The sequence below is a fragment of the Lytechinus variegatus genome, chromosome 3, assembly GCF_018143015.1.
Source record: "Lytechinus variegatus isolate NC3 chromosome 3, Lvar_3.0, whole genome shotgun sequence".
Classification (NCBI taxonomy): Eukaryota; Metazoa; Echinodermata; class Echinoidea; order Temnopleuroida; family Toxopneustidae; genus Lytechinus; species Lytechinus variegatus.
Genome location: NC_054742.1, coordinates 61,628,851 through 61,635,892, shown reverse-complemented (window position 1 = coordinate 61,635,892; position 7,042 = coordinate 61,628,851).

Here is a 7,042-nt window from a genome sequence, read left to right as displayed (position 1 = left end):
AAGGGTTGAAGATTTTTATTTAAATTCCAAGTTTACAATCTTCATGATCTTGACCACTCGTAAGATCAGTTTTTTTTTTCATAATAAGAGCTTAAAGCGGCTGAAAGGTTTTTTGTTGATATTTTTTCATTTCCACATTCTATCCATATTTTGGCAAACTGTACATGTTTTCATTTTTTAATTTTTTTTTGGGGGGGTCAAGGAACTAAGGAAGGGCTACACTTTTTTCAAAATTTAAAAAAATGGTCTAGATTGTAAATTTGGATTTAAAGATACAAATGTACAATCCTGACCACTCGAGAGATCAGTCCCTTACATAATAAAAGCTGCAAGGGGTTGAATAAGTTTGTTGTCCACATTTTTGCCAAAAAAATGACCAGTGAGTAAAAAAACATAACTTTTTTTTCATTTTGTGTGTGTGTGTTCCGAATATTGAAAGAGTGTGGTGACCTATAATTATTAATTATAACAATCTCAATCAGTCCTTGTCATGGATCAATATTGTTTAGCATTCTGCATAAGCTGATTTGGAAGAGGAGGACTGCTACATTTGGGTCAAAATGAAAAGAAGCAAGCAAGTTGAGGTCTTTAGCGAACGTACAATGCTTCAAAAGCCAGTATGTGCCTAATAATAAATCATACGCGTATCCAGGGGGCGTAGGGGCCACGGCCCTCCATGGCGGTGCAAACAATATGGAACGGAGAGGGAAAAAAGAGGAAAACTAAGAGGAGGTAGACGATAAAAAAAATATAAGGTCACGGGGCATTGGCGGATCCAGGGGGGGGGGGCAGTCTGTGCCCCCCCCCCCTTCGGAGAGGTATGATAAAAATGTAAATATGCCATTCTAACACAAGTGTGCTCCCACCTCCCCTTGAAAGCAGGGATTTCTTGTCAAACATTTTTTTTTCTAATTTTCATTATATTTGACATCAATTCACTTCAAAGTTAACTGTTTATGTTCAAGTAAACGTAAACAACATGATCTCTTAATTTTCATACAATGAACATTCATCTGCACGGTAACTCTTCAAATTTTCATTTATAAATCAATCCCACTTTGCTTTTTACGCAGAGATTCACAGAACACCATTTACTGAGAGTTGGTAAATGATTCTCGTCTCTTCACTTATTTCCAGCAAACGTTAAATCCCCGGGGGGGGGGGGCCACTTACATTGACGAGTGGATACCATGCGCGACCAAAAAACCACGTAAATAGGATGTCTTTTTCACGACAGGGCACGTTACGTACGTAACGTGAAAAGGGTGTCAAAAACACAAAAATAATGAAAAAAGGGTTTCTAATTCGCTAGGAAGATTACGTGTTTAGGGTCGAATTTGCGGGGATGATAAAACAAAATTAAAATGTTTTATAAAGGATGTCCTTTTTGTCCCAACACTTCGTGTTTAGAGTCCGATTTGCGCGAGGTGTAGAAGGTGGGGTCGTACGTACTAAACCAAATAAGGTAAAGCCGACGACCGAAGGACCCGTAACAATAAAACATTTCTGTGCTTGTTTAGGGGTTCATTTCAGGGAATATTTGCCAAGAGTATCGTTTTGTTTCCATTACTTGTTAAGGGTAGGGTTTCACACGCCAATACTTGTTAAGGGGTGCATTTTCAGAATATGGAAATTACGTGTTTAGGGTGCTTTTCGAGACCCCATGGTCGCGCATGGTATCCACTCGTGAATGGAAGTGGCCCCCCCGGGGTTAAATCTATGTTATGATTGTTATCAGTATATTAAGTAGATCCGAATTCCTCCGATTTGATCATCACCAAAAATTCCACTTGCATTTTCATTTCCGTGGCCACCACTGTCACCATCATGGATGTCGATCAGCGTTCATGGTTTGGGGGGGGGGGGGACTGACACAAATTTTGTTCTCTGTGGGAGGGGGTGGTCAGTGGCGTAGTGAGTAAAAAAAATGACCAGACATAAGTGAAGGGCAAAAATTAGCTGCAAGGTGGACAAAACGAAAGAGCAATGTTTTGACCTTTTAATACAAAATAATATTTACATAATATTTCTTTTATTTAATATACCATTTTACCCTGTTTCTTTTCATTTTCTTTCTCTTCTCCTTTCTTTGTCGTGAATGATGAAATTCATATATATATATATAATATTATTATGGGGGGCTACATCGGCGTAGCTATACGGTTTTTTTTTCTGGGGGCGCTGGGTGTCCTTAATGGGGGCAACAATTATTTGGTTCTCCGTGTGTTTTTGTCACAGGGGCAGATCCGGCTTTCGCCAATAAGGGGGCGGTGCCAATCAGCCGCTCAAAGTTAATTTTTCTTTGTTTGAAGGGGTACTCCTCGCAGTAACTTCTTAGCTTGATTCATATATGAGTCCTATAAAAAGTGCGAGTGCAAAGCGCGAGCTATTTTTTTTTTAACTTTCATGCATTTTGTCCTGAAAATTTATGGGCACTGTTTGTGATGAACAAGATGCGTATGTAATGATTACCGCGAACGCCAAGCGAGGTCAGATGTTTTTGATAAACGTTATGGTCCGATCGAAAAGGGACAAGCTGAGGGCTGTTTGCAGTTACCCATGAAGGTGATACACATTTCAACATTATTAAATAATGCGAGCGCGAAGCCCGAGCTGAAAATTTCTGACATTCTGACCTAAAAAAATTGTCATTCTAAATACTTTTCGTATCATGAAAGGGATAGGTATGTATTGTTGATGCGAACGCGAAGCGCGAGCGGAAGACAATTTAGATTTTGGACCAAGAAACGGGACACTTAATTCATGTTTTGTAAATTATGAAAGGATTGGTAATTGAGTATCTTCCTACATTAATAATGCGAGCGTGAAGCGCGAGCAGAGAATTATTTATATTCTGATCTCAAACTGAATAATTTAAGCACGTTTTAAATCTGCATAATTATCAATTAACATGAGTGCGTCTGTTTTAGGTTTAGATCTATAGAATCTGGACATTCTGTATATCTTGAATATCAATTATGCCAGATCGAAGAACGAGCTGAAAAAATATTTTCCGATCTGGAAAAGCGGGTCAATTTAACTAATTCAAGCAGTGCACGGTAGAGAAATTATGAAGTGGATGTGGATCACACTTGATAAATCATGCGAGCGCGAAGCGCTAGCTTATATTTTTGAATTATTATTTTAACCTATAGGACCGGGACATTCTAAGGACACTTTGTCATAATGAAAATGATGACTATAATTCCTGCGAGATGAAACTTGTCGATATTCCATTCTGAAAAAGGGGAATTTTTTCATAAAATGTTATTTTATGAATGTAATATGCTTAATGACAGCGTGGAATTTGTTGATTATCAAGGATCGAAACCTGGAAATTTTAAGCATTTTGTAGTTGAATAGGACGCGTGGTTAATACATTTTAAAATTAATGCAAGCGCAAATCACGAGCAAAATTGTCTTAAAACTGTAATGTAAATGGGATTTTAAGTAGCTTGTTCTAGGTGAGTGTACAATAAATGCGAACGCGCAGCGCCAGCTGATAGGCCTACGTTATAAAAATAGTAGGGGGGGGTCACAATATCAAATGTCCCCCTACTATTTCTAGTCTTTTATAAGAAATACATCATTCAATTCGAAATAAAACATGTATTTTAGGACGAAATGACCTAATTTTAGGTGATGATAAAAACTTTTCTTTTTTTTTTGCTTGTCAAATTCATTTTCGTCGAAACGAAATTACCTTAAATTTGGGGTGATAACCTTTTTTGTTTTTTCATTTTTTGCTTGTCAAATTTTCCAGCCCTTTGTCCCCTTACACTCTAAAAAATGAAGTGCTAATTTAGCTCTTACAGAGCGTGTATAGTGACTGCACTTCGGAGTGCTGATTTGTCTAGTTCAAATTTGAACTAGACAATTCAGCACTCCGAAGTGAACTAGACAATTCAGCACTCCGAAGTGCAGTCACTATACACGCTCTTTAAGAGCTAAATTAGCACTTCATTTTTTAGAGTGTAATACCTTTTGAGAAAGATTTCCGCCCCTGATTACGAGGTAAACTCGCATGCTCTTTAAAAGGAACTCATAAAATTGACATTGCTATAGTGAGTGAGCGACGTCATTCGTTTGCATATCACTGCATTGTGCGTTAAACTGCTTTTTGAACTTTAAAAAGGTAATAACTTTCATATTTACATCCTATTTCAAAGAATTTTCAGCATTATACTTGATTTTTCTTTTTCAATCTCTGGTTGGGGTGGACTTGTTTCATAATTTTTTAAAGACTTGTTTTATCATTTCTTCTTTTTTTAACCCATGCACAAGTTGGCATAAAAATATATTTGACATTTGTATCTATTTGATGCAAGATGAAAGAGCAACTAAAGTATTGTAAATAAATCGCCTTGCTCGAGGCCAGGACCAGGGCCGTGCCGGTAATCGAACTCCGGACTTCAGTACCACACTAGCTAGGCCCAATTAAGAAAGTAAACAGCGACAGCTGTTGGTAGAAAAACGAAAGGGTGAAATAATAATATTCGCCTTTCGCTGGATCGCAGGATTGAAGTCGTCGTGGTGTTATTTTGACGGTAAGTGTAGTTTCAAGAATCCTAATTCAATATTATATATGTTTATTTGATATATTAATGAGAGGGAAAGAGTTCTTTGCATCCTACCACTCGGATTATTTTCTGAAGTTCCGCGTTTTTAAGTTTTCGTTTACCGGTACTGTGCGGTATAGTGAGTGAGAGGGAGTGAGTGAGTGCGGGGGTCACGTTGAGCCCGGGGACTTCGCCACGGCCACGAACGTCCCGAGTACCAAGCGGAGGATAACTTCTATGATCTGACGCTCACAATTTGAGACAATTTGATGTGTATGAATTTAGTCATGTCACTCTCTCGGATAGACAGCTGGCAGCCGTCTGTTTCGAGGAGATTTTTAACTTTTTTTTAAATTTCTCCTCGTACACAGACGGCTCGCTATCGTGCAGCCACCATTAGGGGACTTGCAATGCAAAATCCCCCGTCGGGGCTCTTCAATTTTTGTCTTTAATGAATAAAAAAATTGACAATTATTGCGACCAAAATGCAAATTAATATTCCCTCTTGGCATTAAAGGCCAAAAAACAGAGAAAATCAAGTTAAAAGGATCAAAAACAGTGACTTACCTCGGCTGTCACGCAAATTCACTTCCCCGTTTTGTCCGATCTTAAGTACATAAACATATGGCCATTGAGTCCCCTGTACAGATCGCGCTAGAACTTCGGTCTCTGTATTTGGTGAGTGAAGCCAACGGAGTTCAGCTGAACAACCAACATAACAGAGACCGAAGCTTTTGGTCTTTCTCTCGGAGTACTTTTATTTTAGAAAGTACCGTAACACTTATTTTTAGAAAGTAACGCAACTTGAAACTGATAATAATTTCATAATTGATAATAATTTCTAGTTGATAATTCCAAGTTGATGATTCCTATCATAAAATTATGAATTCGGATTTGAATTTTCAAGAAAAAATTCTGCTATAATAGTACAATACTACAAAATCAATTGAAATCAGAAATACGAAACAAAAAGCAAAATCATGAAGACATTAAGTCTTTAAGATGGTTCAAAAGAATTATTAAGTCTGTCAAGGGTTTCTCTTTACTTTGATCTTGTATTACAATCTCAAATTCAAAATACTATGGCAATCGATGTTACTCTTCAGTGTGCGCTCGGCTGAAAAAGTGCCATTAAAACTAAAAGTGTGACCCCCTTAATTTGTACATGATCGTTATGCAAAGCCCTATGAAAGAAATCAAGCAGAAAAGGTAAAAATAATATATATCAGATGGAGGTTAAATACTTTTTTGTTTGGTACGATTAATTGTTTGAACACTTCTGCTTGCAAAAGGGTGATTTCTTGATGCTTATTGAGAAGTTTAGATTATCTTGGAACAGATGCAAAAGGTAAATAAAAGTTTGCTGATGTTTAGTCAAAATTTTCACAAATGCTGATTTCATCGTTAAAGGTCAAGTCCATCCCAGAAAAATGTTGATTGGAATAAATGAAAAATTTAAACAATCATTGTGCTGAGAATTTCATTAAAATCGCATGTAAAATAAGAAAGACATTTAAAAATTTCGCATATTTTTCACAGAACAGTGATATGCATAACTCAGTGCATATCACTGAGTTGTGATATCATTTACTGCATTTTGATGCTGATCTCCGATAAAAGCGGAGGAAGAACAAGAAGAAGTGACATGCAAATGAGACAGTCAATGATGTCCATCACTCACTATCTCTTTTGTTTTTTATTGTTTGAATTATACAATATTCAATTTTTAAGGACCAACTTGATGAAACATAGCATTAAACAATGCTAATTGCACATGTTCAGTGAGGAATCAATCGTTGTTTCACACAACAGGGATAAAATTTGAATATTTCATATTTCATATAATAAAACACAAAAGAAATAGTGAGCGAGTGATGTCATCAGTCTCCTCATTTGCATACTGGCAAGGATGGGAATATAACAAATTCAGCAAAACTTTAAAATGTCATAACTTTCTTATTTTACATCTGATTTTGATGAAATTTTCAGTGTTATGCTTGGTTGATTTTTCTGTTTTATTTGAATCAACTTTTTGTTGGGGTGGACTTGTCCTTTAAGGAAGTTAACATGTACTGAATAATTTTGAGTCACTTTTTCTGTTGTTGGTTTAAGTTTTTTCAAGATATTGAGATATTCAACCATGCACAAAATAGGGTAACGTGGGAATTGAAGTCATTCTGCATTAGTTATAATTGTAATTGTTAATGATAATAAATTAATTTTTTTATTTTTATGTGTATCCCCTTCATCAAAACTGCTACCTTGATGACAAAGCCCATCTTGCTTTTATTGAGATAGAAAATAAAGTGAAATCGTATACATAAGCTTTTCTTTCTAGATGAATGAATGAGCCTAAATGAGTGAATTATATATGATCTTTCGGCTTAGAATATAAAGCTTGCAAAGTTACTCCTCTCATTGAATTGTACATGTGTTAAACAGTGGTGGATGGGCTAGTTTGGTGCAGACACATGAGGCAATGT